The sequence below is a fragment of the Mustela erminea genome, chromosome 8 (genome assembly GCF_009829155.1).
Source record: "Mustela erminea isolate mMusErm1 chromosome 8, mMusErm1.Pri, whole genome shotgun sequence".
Classification (NCBI taxonomy): Eukaryota; Metazoa; Chordata; class Mammalia; order Carnivora; family Mustelidae; genus Mustela; species Mustela erminea.
In genome coordinates this window covers 61,255,539-61,275,468 of record NC_045621.1, presented here as the reverse complement: position 1 = coordinate 61,275,468, position 19,930 = coordinate 61,255,539, and the positions used below count along the sequence as shown (strand labels likewise).

The 19,930-nt window shown below is 38.6% G+C and overlaps 1 long non-coding RNA gene across 2 annotated transcripts; it reads right to left on the bottom strand.

Annotated features, from left to right (window-relative positions):
- Positions 1-5,488: 5,488 nt before the first annotated feature.
- Positions 5,489-7,159, bottom strand: LOC116597707. Of its 2 annotated transcripts, none has more exons than XR_004288750.1 (3): positions 7,120-7,159; positions 6,238-6,451; positions 5,489-6,128 (listed from the first exon to the last, which is right to left on the bottom strand). It is a non-coding gene; the product is annotated as an uncharacterized LOC116597707 (long non-coding RNA). The 2 variants fall into 2 exon arrangements; XR_004288751.1 differs by having other exon boundaries at positions 6,238-6,389.
- Between the last annotated feature and the right edge of the window lie 12,771 nt (positions 7,160-19,930).

Below are 19,930 nucleotides of genomic sequence, written 5' to 3'. Positions count from 1 at the left end.
TTTAAGGGGTCCTAGCAGGCCTCTGATACTTAGATTGTGATCCCTTACAGAAATCAAATACTGGGGTGCCTGAGTGGCTCAGTAGGTTAAGCATCTGACTCTTGATTTTGGCTCAGGTCATGATCTCAGGGTCACAGGATCAAGCTCCATGTCGAGCCCCATGATGAGACCCCTGTTTGGGCTCCCCACTCAGCAGGGAATCTTCTCTCCCTCTACACCTTCCCACCTATTGCCCTCCTGCTCATTATCTCCCACTGAAATAAATCTTGGGGGGAGGGGGAGAATTCAAATATTGTCAGAACCAGGAGACCTTATTCTGGACACAGTTCTGATACATATAAATTCCTGGATCTTGGAGTTCACCCATCTTTCTCAGACCAATTGTCTATTTGCTAAGTAATAAAGACAGATTACACAAAATTACTTGTAGTTCTTATATAGCTTATGACTGTACCTCTCAAAGACAGTATTTTTGTAAGACTCAAATATAAACTACTTTCCATTAAAATACTGATAAAACTGACCATAGAATATTTTGATACTGTCTTACACATACGTACGATATTGTAAGACACTACCCCTTTTGAAAATTGACCCTCTTTGGCGTCATCATTCCACATTCTGCTAATGCCCACTGGTTGTAACATAAACAAAAATGCTGACACTTACAGGCAAGCTGTTTCAGTAGGAATGGCCTCTGTGCACATTTGTGCCACTCTTTTTGAAGAATTCCAATAGCAAATTTTCCTTCCGGCTTAGCATCTTGCTGACCCAGTTTTCTACACAATACTGCCTGCAGCTCCAGTCTGCTGAAATAATGATTGTACCTCTATCACCTTTCCCCTACTAAGTGAGGAGCTCCCTCTCTGTGAGGGTTGCTGTTAATGAGAGGTAACGATGTGCGTATGCGCTCCCACTTCCCACAGCTGAGGCCGACATCTTTAGTTGATCTTTTACAGAGAACTATACCAGACTTCACAGTTCTCCTTAGCAGAGCCTTACATAGAGCCACTAATAATCAATTAGGGTTGGAATCTGCGATGGAACTTGCCACTGTAGGCCAAATGGTCTCAACATCTACCTCCTACCTTTAATCAAAAATAACTGGAGAATAGATTTTAGAATCTATTCTGAAATCACTGAACAAGTTCAGAAATATGTTGAAAAAACTAAGCCTAATTTGAGCTGGTTCTCCTGGTTTCATTAAATGTGTATAATTAGAGGCTATAGGATATTAAGAAATTTTAAAAAGGGCTATCTTCTTTTCATTTTATAACACGGACTCAGTATTGGAGGAAGATAAGATCCAATTGCCTTCCTTTCCTTCCTTAATGATACTATTATTGACTATATAACTGCCTTAGTCCATAGATCTAGTGCAGAATATCTAAAATTTAGCAACAGCTATGGAAAATTTAGGCAAGTTTCTGATATCCATTAGGATCATAAAACAAACATCTCTATGACCTAATCCTAGTCACCTGGGATATAGGCAACTGAAACAAAAATTCAAAAGCATTAAACTTAAGCTGCCACCATGTTGTATTTCTTGTGACTAATAACCTCTCAGGCAAACACTTTTCAGACCAAAAAAAAGGGTGACCAAAAAATAAAGGTTGCTCTCTAGCCCAGAATAATTTGGGCTACATATAAACCATATATATATATACATAGACTACAGACTGCAGACTACATATAAACCATTTTTTAAAAGATTTATTTATTTTTTAACAGTATGGAGTTTCCTCAAAAAAGTTGAAAATAGAACTATCCTATGACCCAGCAATCATATTCCTGGGTATTTACTCTCAAGATACAAATGTAGTGATCCAAAGGGGTACATGTGCCCAAATGTTTATAGCAGCAATGTCCACAATAGCCAAACTATGTTAAGAGCCCAGATGTCCATCAACAGATGAATGGATAAAGAAGATGTGGCATATATATATAATGGAATACTATGCAGCCATCAAAAAAACCTGAAATCTTGCCATTTGCAACGATGTGGATGGAACTAGAGGGCATTATGCTAAGCGAAATAAGTTAACCAGAGAAAGACAATTATCATATGACCTCTCTGATATGAGGAATTTGAGAGGCAAGGTGGAGGGTTGTCAGGGGAAGAAAGGGAAAAAATGAAACAAGATGGGACTGGGGAGGGAGAAAATCTCAGGAAACAAACTGAGGGTTGCTGGGGGGTGGGGAAGGGAGGTATAGGGTGGCTGGGTTATGGACATTGGAGAGGGTATATACTATGGTGAATGCCATGAATTGTATAAGACTGATGATTCACAGACATGTACCCATGAAGCAAATAACACATTATATGTTTAAAATTTTTTTTTAATTTTCTTGGAGAGAGAAAGAGAATGAGTGGGGAAGGAACAGAGGGAGAGGAAGAGAAATCTCAAGCATACTCCCCTCTGAGCAGGGAGCCCAACACAGGGCTCAGTCCCAGGACCCTGAGATCATAACCTGAGCTGAAATCAAGAGCCAGCCACTTATCTGACTGAGCCACCTAGGCATCCCTACATATAAACCACTTACAAACAAGTGAGCAGTAAAAAAAAGCCCCAGGATTTTCTAGCTGCCTACATTTTGGCTTGGTTTCCCTCAGCAAAGTGCTTGAATAAAACCTTACATATACACCAAGTTGTTGATCGATGTTGATCAAATATGATATACACTAATACCCTTTTACTTCATCAAAGAACTCATGGATTTGGAAATTTTGAATGAGTATAATAAGAAAGATGAAAAACTATCATTATCTTCTTGACAGAGAAAAAAAACAATTTTCGGAGGTACCTATATCTTCTTTAACTTATTCCAACACCAGTATAATGCTGGGCTGTCCAACATGGTAGCCACAAGCCATTTGCGGTGACTGAGTTCTTAAAATATGGTGAGTACAAATTACATGTTGGACATAAAAGATACACACTGGATTTTGAAGCCTTATTAAAAAAAACAAATATAAATAATGCAAAACATTTATTGAACACTTGGGCTTTAAGATCATATACTACATACTTGTCAGATCTTAACAACCCCATAATAGAGTGACCAGTGGTCCCAGTGTATCTGCACTGAGGGTTTTTTAAATATTATTTATTTACTTGAGAGAGAGAGAGAGCATGAGGGGAGAAGGGTCAAAGGGAGAAGCAGACGCCCCACTGAGCAGGAAGCTCAATGCAGATTGGATCCTGGGACTCAGGATTATGACCTGAGCCACAGGCAGACACTTAACCAACGGAGCCACCCACACACCCCCTGCACTGAGGGGTTTTAGCATGTGAAAGTTCAGGTGCAAAAAAAAAACCTAAAAACATCCAGAGTGAAACAGGATGAGCTGGTCAACCTACCCATACATTAAATATAATTTACCCCACTCTACAGATCACAACAATTAAGGTTCAGAGAGTTTCAGTGATTTGTACAAATTCACAGTACTAAAAAGTGGCAGATAAGGGATTCCTGTTGTGCCTGGTCTGCATTATACAGTACAAAAAATGTATTATACTCTCTTCCCATCAGAGAAGATTGCTGTGTTGTTTTTTATTCATTTCTCCAGTTTACACATGTAAAATACATAATGTGAAGTGTTATGTCAAAATCTGAAATAACAATAGCTAATGTCAGGGTCTGTTGATTTATTAACTTATTAACTCGGATATTGCTATTACTCCCATTTTACAGACAAGGAAACTAAGGCACAGAGAGGTTAAACAACTTCCTCATATTACAAGATTTCCAGCAACTGGACTCAACCGAGATAGTCTGGCTTCAGCGGTGTTAAGCGGTGTTGTTAATATGGCCTTTCCGAACTGCTTGTCAGTGAATATAGCAGCGCTGCCGATCTCCAGTACTGCAAAGGGACTGGAAGAGCTAGGGAGAGCATGGAGAAGTAGCATGCTAACCTGGACTCCAAATCCACCTGTAAACACTACATCCCATGGGATTCATATGTTCGGGGTCCACAAAGAATAAGGGCCAAGCTCTAAACACTTTTCATGTAACATTGTCATTTTTTCTTTCTTTTTTTTCTTTTTTAAGATTTTATTTATTTGTTTGTCAGAGAGAGGAGTCAGTGTGAGTGTGCACAAGCAGGGAGAGGGGCAGGCAGAGAGAGAAGCAGACAACCCATGGAGCAGGGAGCCCGACTCAGGACTTGATCCAAGGACACTGGGATTATGGCCTGAGCCAAAGGCAGACGCTTAACCAACTGAGCCACCCAGGCATCCCAGGCTTTTTAAAATTAATTTTGATTTGTCTTTTGGTTCACCGATGTATATTTTTCTGTTATTTTTTTAAAATACATGGATGATATCTTTTTTGAGAATTTGTTTATGTGAAAATAAATTTTGCTGTCTTTATTCACAAAAGAATTGGTTTTTTATAAAATTTTTGCATTAAATCTTTTTCCCTCTGGGTTTTATAGAAAATTAGTACTAAGTTGATTGTTTCATTCTCTTCCTCCCAATATATACATAACGAGGAATCACCTGATGTCATCGTGATTTTTTAAAATTTAAAATCAGTTAATTAACATATAGTGTATTATTAGTTGCAGGGGTAGAGTTTAGTGATTCATTAGTTGCAATGAACACCCAGTGCTCATTATATTGAGTGCCCGCCTTCATGTCCATCACCCAATTATCCTATCCCCCAACCCCTCCCCTCAGTCAACCCTCAGTTTGTTTCCTAGAGTTAAGAGTTTCTTATGGTTTGTCTCCCTCTCTGATTTTGTCTTATTTTTCCACCCCTTCCCCTATGTTCACCTGTTTTGTTTCTTAAATTCCACATATGAGTGAAATTGTATGATATTTATCTTTCATGATTTTCATTGTTACAGAGGAGCTACTTTTTATGTCCTCAACGCTTTTGAAGTATTCTGTAAATTTACTGGAATTTTTTTAAAGTATTGCCAAAATGTGCCTGTCTATAGATTTCTTTGTATTGATTTTTGTCTGGAACATGGAGAATCCTTTTAACTGCCATTATCAACCCAGGACATTTTTCAACAATTACCTTTTATGGGTGTTTCTGATCTAATTATTCTAGTCTCTAGAACATGTATAATCTTGAGATTGACTTTCCATTCTTGGGTTGTCAGATCTATTATTGCCCTCCTCATCTTTTTTACTATTTTGCCTTTTTCTGTACATTGGGAGAGAGTCACTCATTGTTCACATTACTAATTCAATTTTCTGCAGTGTCAAATCTGTCTTTTACTGTCTTCAGTGTGAATTTTAATCCAGATAATGAATTATCATCTCAGCTGGCACATATATATATATATATATATATATATATATATATATATGCAGGGAGCCAGATGCGGGGCTCCATCCCAAGACACTGAGATCATGACCTGAGCCAAAGGCAGACACATAACTGATGGAGCCACCCATGCAGACCTCTCTGCAAGGTCTTTCTTTCCCAGGTAGTTTTTCATAATTTCTAAGATGGATTTCCTTTTCTCTTCAGTTACTCAACACTGAGTAATTCATGTCTGTCTAGACTCTCAACATGTATTGATAGAAAACATTTAGTTATTGCAAATGAGCAAATTAACCCTTGCCCCCGTCCCAGCTCTGTTCCAATACAATCTCTCTCTATGATCTATAATGTTATGGCAAGTAGATAAACATGTTCTTGGGCCCACTCTCAGTATACTAGTATCTTTTAATCTCAGTATACTAGTATCTTTTAATACTAATACTAGTAGCTTTTAACCTTTTAAACTAGTAGCTTTTAACCTTTTAATGAGGTCCCTCTGCATTGAAGTGGGACTTTCCACTACCTGTCACATTCACTAGCTCTCCCATCCTCTTCACAGTGGAGTCAAGACACTATAGGTCACAGAAAGGAGTGATACCAGGTCTCCGGGCATCCTTTTTGCAGGACTTGACTTGTATGGAGCATGGTTACTAGAACGCAACATGAAATCTCCAGTGAACACTGTACACAACCACCCTCTTCCTGCCTAGTATCCTTTTGACTGCCTTTACCATGTATGTGGGACTTGGGGGGTGACAAGAAGAACAGTGTAGTTCTGTCCCAGGTTTTTGTGGTTCAGACCCTCTGAAGGGAGTGCACCTGGAGGGAAGAAGTGATAAGGTGACCTGAAGAAGAAAAAAAAAAAATCATTTCTCTAGCCCTTTCAAGGAGATAAAATCAGTAAAAATCATAAAATTGCGAGTCTATTTCCCACACTTTAAAATCCCTTCTCACCGTTCTTCCAGTTACCAAAACTTCCTCTCAGATTTTGGCAGTAGGTGAAGTTTTGGTTTCATGCCGTGGTTGCGTTGTGAGAATTCCTCTTCATCTGTGCCTTCACAGGGACTAAGAGTCGGGAGCATCTGCAGGGAGGACAAGCTCGAGGACTTTTAAACAAGAACAGCTTTAGTTCAGCCAAGACTTTGCACCTTTTATTTTTCAAGAGTTCCTGGTATTAAGTATAAAATAATTTTCATTTAAATTTTTTCATGATTTTTCTTAGTCTTTGAAGTTCAGTAGAGTAACAACTCACAAAGCTTTTGATCTCTGATGTGGCTGTACAGTGACTCTTTGAACACTCTGGGCTAGATAATTTACATATCAACCTAAATATCATCAAAGATTCGTGAAGCATTTTTGAGTGTTGTACAGAAAGTTTATGTGGTTTTGACACCTCTGCTGAGTCACCTAAGATGTAATTGTGTCACCTGAAAATGACTGTGGTGACACATGACCCTGCTGCTGTGTTTATTAGGACAGTCACATCAGAATAACTAACTTCTACAGTAAAGTGTTTCCCCCCCCACCAACACTATTGAATTTCACCCAACAATGTGAAAGCAGTACTGCATGGACAGAGCCATCCTAAGCAGACTTCAGGGGCCTACTTTGCATTGGCAGGAGATGATGTGAAAGGACATTTCCATCTCCGCCATTACAAATAAAATATTTGCATTAGCAACATTATACATGCGGATTCTGAAACAAATTCAGCTTAAAGATTCATCATAATTAGAGGCACTGTGTTATTAGCTACTGTAGTTTCCTGTAAATTCTCTATGATTCAGCCTAAATACTACTTCTAAAATATTATACTTTTTCCTGATTCAACTGTACCTGCAGCACTGACATCCGAATGGTCCTCGATGAAATCTTCTCTTTTTTTTTTTTTTTACTGCGAAATCTTCTCTTCTTGAGAATATGTTTAAACATCAAATTCCTAGAATCAACGTGCATTATTTAAAAATGTTTACCTTGTAATACCATTCTTATGTAGTACCTTCCTCTTGAGACCAAACATTTTCTCCAGCTTCTCTTCACTAATGTGAAGTTTCCGTGAATTGAGATCCCAGTACCTCAACCACAAATACCAGATAAATCATGGTATTAAGTCTATGATAAAGGCTTTAATTCTATTTTCTTTTAATTAAATTGATTGGTATATAAATACGATTTTGTTTTTGTTTTTAAGAAAAGGAGCATAGAGAAAAACTCATAGATTAGTTGTGGTCAGTAGAGCTACAATATTTCTAATAATAAATGGAACAAAAATTCAAGTGGTTTTTGTAATATGCTCACTGATGCCTATCTACTGCCAGTAAAAATATTATGAACACCATAAATTTGGCATTTTCCTAACTACACTTTAGAAAACTGACAAATATCATATGTAGCACTACACTTAACAACCTAGGAGATTGGAGAAATAAATTTTAAGCAGCATATATGATGCAAATGTCTGGATTTAGTTTAAAAAAATAATAGAACTTTTTGTAGTATTACCTATTATAATTCGGAGTTTAAGTATGTACCATAATTATCTCCTTGCAGTGATTTTATTTTTTATTTTGTCATTATTTCTCAGATTTTCTAAATGGTACACATTTTCTGACTATATCTCTATTTGATATGTGAGATAAGTGTACCATTTAGAAATACAAAAAGTTCCATTATAATAAAGCACTTCTATTAGTCAGGTATTTTATTCATACACATCAGTTACATAGATATATCTCATATATGGATCTGCATAAGGTTTTTAAATCTTCTAAATATTTTGCAGTGTTTAAAAGTCCTTTATATGATAAATCAGCAATTTACATGGAGGTGAAATGAATGACTCCTGGGCATTTATAAGTTTCAGACAAGCTTCCCACTTCTACCCCACATGCTCCTTGCTTAACTACCCTCACCAAGAGTCCAGCTGGTGGGTATTTGGGAAATAAAAGTTAATTTTAAAATTTACCTAGGCAGAGCATTATTGGAAAAGGAGATCTGCCAGCAAATTCATAAAGTATGTCCAAAGAAGTTTTGCGTTACTCACTACTATTTCAAATTATATATTTCTCTCTTTTTTTTTCTTTTGTTTTTGTTTTTTTTTAATTTTTTATTTTTTATAAACATATATTTTTATTCCCAGAGGTACAGGTCTGTGAATCGCCAGGTTTACACACTTCACAGCACTCACCATAGCACATACCCTCCCCAATGTCCATAACCCCACCCCCCTTCCCCCAACCCCCCCCCCCAGCAACCCTCAGTTTGTTTTGTGAGATTAAGAGTCACTTATGGTTTGTCTCCCTCCCAATCCCATCTGGTTTCATTTATTCTTCTCCTAGCCCCTTAAGCCCCCATGTTGCATCACCACTTCCTCATATCAGGGAGATCATATGATATTTGTCTTTCTACGCTTGACTTATTTCGCTAAGCATGATACGCTCTAGTTCCATCCATGTTGTCGCAAATGGCAAGATTTCATTTCTTTTGATGGCTGCATAGTATTCCATTGTGTATATATACCACATCTTCTTTATCCATTCATCTGTTGATGGACATCTAGGTTCTTTCCATAGTTTGGCTATTGTGGACATTGCTGCTATAAACATTCGGGTGCACGTGCCCCTTCGGATCACTACGTTTCTATCTTTAGGGTAAATACCCAGTAGTGCAACTGCTGGGTCATAGGGCTATATATTTCTCTCTTCATTGGTAATGTTTCTATTTTAAGACAACTGACAGCTATGAAGATGTCAAACATTAATTTCACATACTACTTTGAGTTTGAGTGGCTCATTTCATCAGAAAATCAAAATTATTTTCACCATCAATTAAAAAAAGAAGGTATTTTATGGTGGTTACAGTTTTTATCATTATTGTATAAACACACATTCTATCAAAATCTTATCCATACTTCCTTTTCAACATCTGCTTCTAGAATATGACTGAATTTTAATTTGTTGCCTTCATTTTACTAAGAAATTTTAGCAAAATGTAGAATGTAAAAATGTTGAAGATAGCACAAGAGTATTATATTTTTGTATTATTCTCTGGATCTTTATTTTCTGAATTTTTAATGCTTTGACACATCTTGCTGACACTGAAGGAACTGATCTTTGAGGGTTAGCTAATTCCTAGAGATAGCAAATAATTTGCCTGGGACAAGCTTTCCATATGCAAACCAACACATTTACAGTCCATCCCTCCCTGACAATCTGCCAACTACCTCCTCTGTTGGCTTTCCCATTCTGGGCCACTACCACACCCACCCCCAACGCAGGGACATCCACTACATCAGAGCCTGCTGAAATCATTCAAACTAACCCATCCTAAGCTGGCTTACTCTGCCTCACCTATCCCTCCCCACAGAACGGAAGAATGGCTCATGACCACATTTTCCCCTGTCCCTCTACCTCTTGACTGACCCCGGGGCTTCCCCATGTGCCCTCTCCTCTTGGAAACCCAGCAATTATCCTTTCAATGACAACAGTCTCCTGAACTATTGGCCTGGCCATATCTGAGTAGTCATAAAACATGCACATTTTAAAACACATTTCACCTACATGTCAGTTTTTTGTTTATAAAAATTTCCTATTCATTAAGAAGCTCATAATGTGAAATCTTTTTTTTTAATTAAAGATTTTTATTATTTATTTGACAGACAAAGATCACAAGTAGGCAGAGAGGCAGGCAGAGAGAGAGGAGAGAGGAGGAAGCAGGCTCCCTGGCTCAGCAGAGAGCCTGATGCGGGGCTCGATCCCAGGACCTCGGGATCATGACCTGAGCTGAAGGCAGAGGCTTTAACCCACTGAGCCACCCAGGCGCCCCTCATAATGTGAAATCTTGAAAGATCTTCAAGGGCTGAAACATTCCCCATCTTAATTCACTGCCATCAACAACTCTTTTTCTTTAAAACATTTTTTAAAGATTTTATTTATTTATTTGACAGAGATCACAAGTAGACAGAGAGGACGGCAGAGAGAGTGAGAAGAGGAAGCAGGCTCCCCGCTGAGCAGAGAGACTGATGTGGGGCTTGATCCCAGGACCCTGAGATTATGACCTGAGCTGAAGGCAGAGGCTTTAACCCCCTGAGCCACCCAGGCACCCCACCATCAACAACTCTTAAAACTATTTGTACTCCGTATCAAAACGGATGATTGTTACTCTGTAGACAGCATGTCCTTACTCTAATTCAGATCTGTACACTAGAGTTTCTCAACTAGTGTGAAGCAAATGGGTTATAGTATGGGAAGAGACCCATCTCTTTACCCCTCATGACTCCAGATGGGGCCCTGAGAAGCCAGGACTCCTGGTGAACTCTGGCTATCAATACCCTGCCCAGGCTCTCCCAGTTTGCTATATAAATATTAGTATTTTCTCTATGTGTACCATCTTGAAAAAATTGATAGTACTACTTTAAACTAATAATCAGTAAGGAGTTTGGACTGTGGGGTCCACTTCCAGGTGATTCCCCAGGCAGATTTAAAAGGTAGACTCCAGGGGTGCCTGGGTGGCTCAGTGTGTTAAAGCCTCTGCCTTCAGGTCATGATCCCAGGGTCCTGGGATTGAGTCCCATATCTGCTGAGCAGGGAGCCTGCTTCCTCCTCTTCCTCTCTCTCTCTCTGTCTGCTTCTCTGCCTACTTGTGATCTCTGTCAAATAAGTAAATAAAATCTAAAAAAAAAAAAAAAAAAAGGTAGACTCCAGTGTATTTTCCATTTTCATTTTAAATATTGATCTACAATAATGTTTTCTTACCAACACCAATGCCAATGCCCAACAGATTTTTTGCATTAGACTTAAAATCTCTTAGGATCTTTCCACATGCAAGATAAATTGTAACTCTTTACATGGCCCCAAAGGCCCTTCATGGCACCACCCCTGTTTCTCTTTGAAAACACTTCCCAGCAAGCCCCAGCATTTACTCTTTGCCTGACGGAACCCCTAACATTTCACAAACATACCATGCTTGCTCTTTTTGTCTTTGCTGCTCCATTTGCCTAAATGTCCTGCTCCTCTGTTGACCTGGCATTTTCCTATATTTTTCAAGATTCCATGTAAACATAACATTTATTAAAAAAAAAAAAAAAAAAGAGAGAGAGATTCAGTGTAAACAGAAGTGTCACTACCAAGGCTTCTTGGCAACCCCTGTCCTTCCCTCCATGTGCACTCCTCTCACTCCCTCTCTCCCAGTTCCTGGGAAAGTTGGTTCATCTTCTCTAAGATCCCAGATAACTACGTGAAAACTTCTACTGTTGCACCAGTACACTGTATTAAAGGTGTCAGTTTATAAACCTTCTGTGTTATGAGATATTCAGCTCTTTATAAGATCGGAGTATGTCTAACCCACTTTTTCTCAAACTACATAGCAAATGTACCAACTAGTGGTTACATTTCGTTTTATTTGCTTAGTACTCCCCTCCTTGAAATCAACTGCACCACCACATTCCTCCACTGTTCCAGAACTGCTTTCTTTCATTTCTTTGTTTTCATGGCCACAGGATTTGGTTTTTGAATATGTATGTGGCCTAACATTACCTCTCCTGGGATATAAATATCAGTAAATTAGAAGACTTTCCTTTCTGTGTAAACTAGGAAGAGATGGTCCAGGAAAATACTGAGAGTCATGGGTACAAGACACAGACCTAAAGATAGTTCAAGAGGATGAAGCATGATCACAGAAGCAGAAATGAGAGGGAGAAAAAGAGTCCTGGTGCACTGCAGACCTTGGTTTGGGGTTATTTGGGTCTACCATTAAAAAACTTTTTTTTTTTTTTTTTTTTTTTTTTTTGCTTAAATTAGTTCAAGTGGAGTTTTATCATGACCCCAAAATGCTAACTAACAGAGAAAGAAAATCAACAAATATGAGAGAGCTGACAGATGAAGGAGAGAGAGAAAGAAAATTAAAAAGTCAGATGTCACAGGAAATCCTTTCAACTTCACTCAACTCACTCAGTATGCAAGTTTTCCAAACTTCTCATCAGAATTATTAGTGTTGGGTGGCAATCATGTGTCAAATCTCCAGGGTGAGATATAAAAATCTTTGTAATAAACACAAGAATCTACTATCCAAATGATAAAATAACAATCAGAAGAGACTTTTAACACTCCATGGTTTTAAGTTAAAACTTCCCTATTTATAAATTCAGAAATCTTCCAGAACTAAAAAAAAAAAAAAGACTAACATTATGTGGTTATATTAATCTCGCCACTAATTTCTAAAAGTTTTTGACATTATTATGAAAGAAGATTAAAGCAAACTGCAAATTTTGCTCTCTAAATTGACCAACAATTGAAAATATTGAAAGGTTAATATAAAAGGCTTTTAGAGTCTGATGGATATTTTGCAAGCTTTGAAATAGATAATTATTCTATATTGATTTTTTTTTTAATTTTAGAGTCTAGCAAATGATGTGTAGGATTTTCAGATATATACAAACAGCACCAACCTGTCTACACTTCCTCTAAAAAATATATGTTCTTTCCATATTGACCCGTCAAATTGACAACCCATTGTATTTTATCTTTATGGAATATGCACTAAGAGCACTAACTAAGCTAGATGCCGTAGGAGCTGCCGATCCAAAGTAATTTTTCAAATGGAAATTAATTCAGCAATCTAGGGAAATACTACCACAAAACAATGCCTTACTGAATCTCATTAAATCAATTTGGAAAGGCATATGGGTGGAAAGGTAAAAATAAATCAACAAGATTAAAGAGGAAGTAGATTGCTTTGTAACAAAGAGAGAGGAGGTATAGTATCCGGTTGCCAAGAAACAGGATTTCAAGTAGGAATTATTTGTCTTCCTTATAGAATGAGGCAATTTTGAAGATTAGAGCAAAATACTGTTTGCATACGGTCCAGTTTATACAAACTGCCTTTCCCTCAACAAGACCTACTCCATCTTTCAAGAGGGAGATGAGCTTTCACTGAAGGAGCCATTGCCTAGCAACAAGATGCTGAGAAGGCGAGCTGAGTCCTCTCCAGAAAGAGCTCCCTCTCTCTCCTCACTGCACTGCAATGACCTCTAGCACAGACTGGTGCCCTTGAGAGAACCACCTTAACAACCAGAAAGCTACGGGAGAAGAGTTTTGCTAAGATCACTACAAGGTCTCTGGCTTCTTTTGTTTGTAAGCAGGTCACACAGTGCTCATGCTTCTGTGCTTAGCACTACACAAAGCATTTTAGCAGACATGCTTTTACTCCACGTAAGCCCCTGGCTCTTAACGGGATTGAGGCATATGACTAACTACCTGACTAACTACAGGCCTCAGGTCTAGCTGGTCTTACCTCACTGCCAGATGTTTGCTGAAGAGAACTGAATGAACTCGATTTAATCTTTGTGCTGGCCTCAGTGTTACACCCACCAGCCCCACCCTACCAGACACAGGGTAACCAAGCTTCTTTTAACCCCTTATTCGCAGTGTGACTAGTCCTCTGCTCCTTCTACCCTTCACTCCCACCTCCTTGATAAAGATTTTAAGTATTTTTTTTTAATTGGGCCCTAATAAGCACACGGTGCTGGATGCTGGAGATAAAATTAGGAACAATTCATAGTTCCCGTGGGAGCTTCTAGGACTCCACGGGAGGAAACAGGAGAAGCAGTGGGCAGGGTGCCTGGAGATGATACCTCCACTGTGAGACCTAAAAAGCCTGCAGAAGCTAGTGGGGCAAAAAGGTGAGAGGGGCTGGAAAGTGAGGTGGAGTGGAGGTGGGGAAGAAATCAGGCAGACAGAACAAAGGCATCAGGAGATATGGATCCCAAAGCCAGGGAGGTACGTTACCCTCTCTCCTGATAGCTCAGTATTTGTAAATTTTTAGTTACAAGTCAGATTGACTTAAAAACTTCTTATTGCAACCTAGCCTACAACCAAAAACAGCTCACAAATCTAGTACAAAAGCTGTCATATTTCACCAGTCTCTTATTCAAATTACATTTCATCAAAATGTACACCCACATGTTTCCAAACAGGGGACAGGGCTTGGAATGCATTCAACGTAATTATTCTTAAGGCTACAGGACAGTAGAACAGAGTATTCACTCGTAAATCTTTTGTCAAATTGTAAACACCCAAGAAAAATCAGGAAATGGATTCTGAGCCATTCAGGCACTACCCTTGCAAATGTCTGTATTCACGTGTACTTACCTACTCCTAGACGCGGGTCTTATTTTTCTTTCAAAAGGAGGAAAATAGGCATGCCAGTTGGCTATGATTGTTTCAATAGATAAAACGTTTAATTTCTGAAGGAGTGTTTCTGAAAACACTACGCCCAAAATTAGAGCTGCAGGCTTCTCTCATGGGCTCTTTGGAGCCGGGCGTCTAATCTGCCTCTCTGCTGCCCCCATGTGAGTTGACAGAACACAGCAGCACAACAAACCTTGCCTCAGAACAAACCTGCCAAGCCATAGAACTTCAAGAAAGGATCACGTGACAAACACAAGCCTTTCTCGCAGATTCCAGGAATCAGGATTTTGTTATGACTCAATCACTGTACAGATGGGTTTCTATTGACTAATATTTTCAGGGATCGTTTCAAAGAGAGGAGAATTTTTCCAATATCTAAAGACAGCTCAAGATATATATTTAAATAATACGAAGAAGGAAGGATTTAATTGGCTAATTAAAGCTCCAACTTATACAATTACAGAACAGTTAGTGCACCCCCAAGAACTAAACTTCACTGTTTTTTTTTTTTTTTCCACCTTAGGAATGCTACACCATTCCTTGCTAATGGAATGGTATACATCAAGGACTTCATCTAGCTTTCTTGTCTAAAGCGAACTATATGTATTTCCTTCTAAAATAAGCTATATTTGGTAAGTTGTATTCCATACAAAATGTGAAAGAAAAGTTCTATTTTGGGGCTGACTTTTCTAGAGTGCCCTTCAAATATGCCAATCCTCTCATCTTTATTTCTATCCTGTGCCTTAGAGATTACAAGTATTCCTAACCCTTCACATAATCATTCCTTGGCAGATGGTCTGCAAATGGTTCCCTAGCTTCTCTTATAGACTAGAAACTAACCTTTCAATGTTTCACCCATCTTAAATTAAAATAATTTCTTCTGCCCCCAAACTTTCTTCCATACTGATTTTCCTATACTTCGGGTTTCCTTATCTTTCCAGTGTGAAGACTCAAAAGCTATTTTTGAATCCCTTTCCCCTCTCCTCTGTGTTCCTTTTCAACCTGTCAATGCTAGGAACCCTGCCACAAGCCTGCTTAGCACTGACTGGAGATTCCTGATGAAAAGGAGATGCTTAGTAAAGATTTTTAGGTGGATTTTTGATGGATGGATGGACTGATAAACGTATTGGGAGAAAAAGATAATAGACCATCAAAATTTTGGAAAAGAAAAAAGGCTAAAAGGAGGGGTATGCTATAACAGGGAGATGGAATCTAATTCAAGATACAAAAGAGACTGGTTATCATGATGTGATTTTTAAGCTAATCTTTGTAAGATAAGAAATTGTGAATCAAGTAAAAAGGAGGAAAGGATTCCAGCCTGAACGGTCTGTTCTTAACCTCTGAGGTAGGAAGGAGCTTGACATCTTCACATAATTGCAACATGTGCAGGGGAGAGAGGAGGGCAAGACGATCAAGTATCCAAAGTGGAGAGCTGGTTGAAGGTTTTTTTAATCCCCCTTTGGCATATTGGTAGCTTTTTTTAGCAGGTGAATCATACATTCATGCCAACTGCCTGTTCCTCATTTGAGATTTGAAATCTGAGATTGAAAGTGGGTCTTACAGCACATGTGATTAGATTTTATCCTAAGAGCAAAGAAAGCTGTGGAAGAGGTTTAACCAGGGAAGTGACACATTCTGATTTGAGCTTATAAAGTACACTAAAACCCTTCCATAACACCGTAAGTGTGGTCCAGAATTTTCATTGCCACAAAAATGTGTTGTTTTGTTACAATTAGGTCAATGAAGTGAACTGGTTGTGCCTACTAGGACAGTAGTGGGAGTCCGGAAGTGCCGTCCAAATTTCTCCAAGTTGGGGCCTGGGTCCCAGCCTCATTCAGCACCACCTTGTGGCAACTGTTAAGTCTAGGTTAAATATCGGTTGGAATGATTCTGCTGAGTGCTACAGCTGGGATTTCCAAGACAGTAGCTGTTATGTCAAGAATCTCATGTTTTACTGACACCACATAGGGACGGCTGAACTGGAAGAAAACTGGAGTGGAAGTTCTCATCCCAAGACAATCTATTCCCAAGACATGAGCTCCTGATATTTCCTCAATGGGCATTACCTTCCTTTCTTTGGGTCCCTCCACCAAAAGATGAGAACTTCAGCCTCCTGTTTGGGAGTTGGGGAAGGATAGAGAATAGCAACCAAGCAGAAAATGCATTAGATCCAATTTCTCTGAATTATTGGTGCTTGTCGTGGACTTTTATGGTAACATTCCAACTGTTCTATGGAAACTGGATTATAGGTGTAAGAGAGGTGGTTTAGTTAGCAGATCAGCAGGAGGCAAGTGCAAGAGCTCAAATGACAGATGAAGGTTTCCTTTACCTTACCTTTTTTTTTTTTTTTTTAAAGTTATCTCTATGCCTAATGTGGGGCTCGAACTCATGACTCTCAGATCAAGAATTGCATACTCTTCCTACTGACTCAGTCAGGCGCCCTGTGAGATGAACATTTCTTAAACTAAAGGGGCAGCTGCAGAAATGGAGTAAGGTGGAAAGTTTGAGGTATTTAGAAAGCAAAATCGGCTGGCTCAGTGACTGGCTAGATGTCAGGGGGTAGAGGAGTAAAGTGTCAAGAAAGACCTGCAATCACCCAGGTTTCTACCCTGAAAATACAGGCAGATGGTGGCTTAGTATACAGATATACTTGGGAGGAAACATTTTCAGGAAGAGGTCATGAGTTCTGTTTTGAACATATGTTTGAAGTCCCCTGAGACGCTCAAGTGGATCTGTTGCTTAGGCAAATGGCTCTGCATGTCTAGATCTCAAGCAAACGGGTCTGACGAGAGGTAAAAATTTGAGACCTATTGCTATGGAGAGGGTAGTTGAAGTGATTGGAAAGAATATGACTGCATAGCAAAACAAGGTAGATTTAAAAAAAAAAAAAAAAAGGACTAGGACTCAGGAATGAGAAAAGTAGGGAGAATATGGTGTTATAGAAGCCAGAAGAAGAAAACTTCCCAAGATGGGATGAATAGGAAACCATGCTGAAAGTTGTTCTGAAGTCAAGCAAATCCAGACAGAAAACCATCTGACCCATCGATTTGGAGAGCAGGGTGACCTTAGCAAGAAGGGTTGTGTGGAAGATGACAGAATAAAAACCAGCCCAGAGTTATTTGCTAATCTATTGAGAATTTTAAAATGAAAAATGATGTGTTTAATTTTATATGATTGAGGAGATATAAGCAGTTAGCCTAAGTCAGCCTCGATATTTCTTTGAAGCACTTTAGTAGTAAAGAAAAAAAGAGGCAGGGCTAGAGGTGAGAGGAAATTTTCTTTTTAAGATGGGATAATTTGAGAATATTGAGAGGAAGCTGCCAAAAATGGAAGGAAGCAATGACAGAGGATAGAGAAAAGATCCAAAATGTAAGATTCTTGAGGAAGTGAGAATGTGTGGCACTGAGAATACAGGAGAGGTTGGTCTTTGATCAGAGAAGGAAGGGTTCTACTGTTGCCTAAGAGAGGAGGGATACAGATGATATCGGTCTCACAGAGTCTGTGGTTGGAAATTCCCACAACCTGGGTTTAAACTCTTTTGTTAACCTCCAAACTCTTTTGTTAAACCCTTTTGTTAACCTTGCATTGGACCACTTTCTGTCCCACAACTTTCAGCACAGTTTACCCAGGCCTTCACAGACAGGCACCGTTGGTGGTTATATCTAAGAGAAATTAACAGAGTACCTTTCGCATTACACACACACACACACAACACAGATATACGTAATATTTTGCAACAGACATACAGAAAATTAAACAGGAAACAAGACAAAGGTCTTCAAGAAATCACTTCTGTTACGGCATCATGCTTAAACTCATAGTCCCATTTGCACACAAATGTTCAAAGCATATTCTCAATGGAAATACAGTCAAAAGAAGCCACTTCAGAAAGTCAGAACAATAAGCTGAATCCTGTGCCTTAACTAATTGCATAACTTTGAGCAAGTAATTTCTCCTTTGGGTCACAGGGTCCTCACATGTACAAAAAAGGAAATAGATCAAATAATCTCCCATTTTTCCTCTGGTATAGCATTCTATAAATCCTTTTTTTGAGAATGAGGCTGATTATGGGTGAATAGGCATTTTAAGATTACAGAGATAGCTACCACAGAGTGATGATCTTACAATTCATAGTCCTTTTTTTGCATTTATTATGGAAGGAAAAAAGTGCTGAGTGGTGATTTCATTCTCTCTGAGCCACATCGTCCTTCCTAGGGAAAGCCGACTACCACATTTAGAATATGAAGTGATTTAACTATAATATTCTTCAACTGCTTGCAATTTGAGGCAATGTTTGATGACGAATGATTACATAGATAGCCTCATGGTACCACCTAAGATGAAAAATCTGCTTTTAGATCAGACTCTAAGCGTCAAACTATTCCCATAAAGAAAAAGAATTCAACATCCTTATGGTTAAACAGCAAATAATGACTCTAGTGACAATAACAATTATTTTACCCTTGCAACTTAGAGCAATTTCTGTGTTAAATAATCAGCTCACATTTTGCTGAATTCCTTGAAAAGAAGCAACACTTTAAAATAAAACATACACATAAGACTCAGTTTATTGATTACATGAGGAATGGACTCTTGAATAAATACACAGAACTAAACCCTACTCACCTAGTCACTAATAAATATGTAAACAAAAACTAAGATTAGTAATTATGTGGTTAGAAATTAAGGTCCTGACTCAAAGAACGATAGCACCTGAAGGAGGGAGGTCATTCTTCTAGTGTCATAGGCATAATGGTGGCTCTTTGCTCAGCAGGGAGCCTGCTTCTCCTTTCCCTCTGGTACTCCTCCTGCCTGTGCTGATCTCCCTCTGATAAATAAATAAAATCTTTAAAAAAATTTTTTTAATGAAGAGATTATTCTGGTGGTTTCAACATATTCAAAAGGACCCTTATAAGAACAAGGCAGGAGGGGCAGAATCAGGGAAGGTGATGGGCCAGTAGAACCAGAGGTCAGAGAGATGTGGGCACATGAGACAATTATTTGCCACAAACTGTTTTATTTCCCTTCTTCTGTATCAATTCTACACACAGCTTTTAAAAGAGGTCAAGGAACAAATGAAAAATTACGTGAATATATTTGTATTACTTTTTAAATGGCTCCGATAAGTCTTTTCATGGTTACTTCTAGGTAAACGTATTAGTTTCCTCTTGTTGCTATCACAAGTTGCCACACATTTAGTGGATTATAAATACTGCTTAAGATTTTTATAGAAAGAGTCATAGTGTTTTTTACCGTGTGCATGTGTGTGCAGAAAATACCTGAAGTTCTCACACAAGTGTGGTTCAGTCCATCTCAACAAATTCTTTCATCATTCTTATAATATCCTGAATTAAAGCCTCCTCTAGATGTTGTTAAATAGAGAAAAATGAGCCATTCACATCCACTTATCACCAATAAATAATATGCAATTTTCTTCTGGATAGAAATAATTCACAGCTGTC